Genomic DNA, 930 nt, shown 5'->3' on the forward strand with positions numbered 1-930 from the left:
GGAGGGGGCGGGGCCAGCACCCTAGAGGACAAGGACCCTCGTCTATCATTCACCTTCCAATTCCCCCTCTCTGCAGAGAGCTTTCCTCCTGCCCTTACTTTCTAAGACTCTAATAGTCTGTCTGCGGCTCATCTGGGTCCACCTCCTCTTTCCTCGAAGCGGCGAGGCAAGGACCCGGGTACGGAGCTCAGAACCCTGCGTCACCAGGCGGGTCTGTAGGCTCCCTCCCAGCCCCACGCCTGTGGCTGGGACTTCCAGAACACCGAGTGGGAAGGTTTGGGCTCCTGTTTCTTTGGTTCAAGCCAGAGACACGGGGACCAGAGGGGGAAAGATGCTCCCGAGTCAATTGAATGAACCCTTACGTAACTTCTCTCTGCGGCAGCAGGAACAACAGAAGCAAATTTCTCTTCCTAATTATGTTCTGCTCAGGCTCATATTAAAGTCGGTTCGTATTCCCCCACTGCACATCAGTCGATGGCTGGGTACCAGGTGCCAGGGCACAAGCGGCCTGGGATTTAAACACTTGCCACAAACAGTCCTCCGGGCAGCCCGCCTTGCCACCAGCGTGGCCGCCCGGGACGCACGAGTGACGGGTTCCTGCTCCCTCTCGTACCTCCTCCTCCAGTCCAGTGTTGCTGCCTGTCCGGGCCTCTGTCTTGGGGTTTTCCTCCCCGTTCTAGAACGTTCTAGAAACCTGTCATGAATGCCCCATGCCACCCTTTGTTTTCACCCTTCCTCAAATCAATGGACATTTCTGAACCTTTTCTGCCCCAAGTCCTAGAGAAGTTAGCACCAGTGGGAACCTGGTTTCCACATTACACACTCCGGCACACAATCCGTTCCCAGGAGGGCCCCACCCCGTCTCCCCCTACCCAGGGTCCGCGGCAACACCACTGCCCGCAGGCCTGGACCAGGACTCTACCATCAACC

This window comes from Suricata suricatta, chromosome 3 (genome assembly GCF_006229205.1).
Source record: "Suricata suricatta isolate VVHF042 chromosome 3, meerkat_22Aug2017_6uvM2_HiC, whole genome shotgun sequence".
Classification (NCBI taxonomy): Eukaryota; Metazoa; Chordata; class Mammalia; order Carnivora; family Herpestidae; genus Suricata; species Suricata suricatta.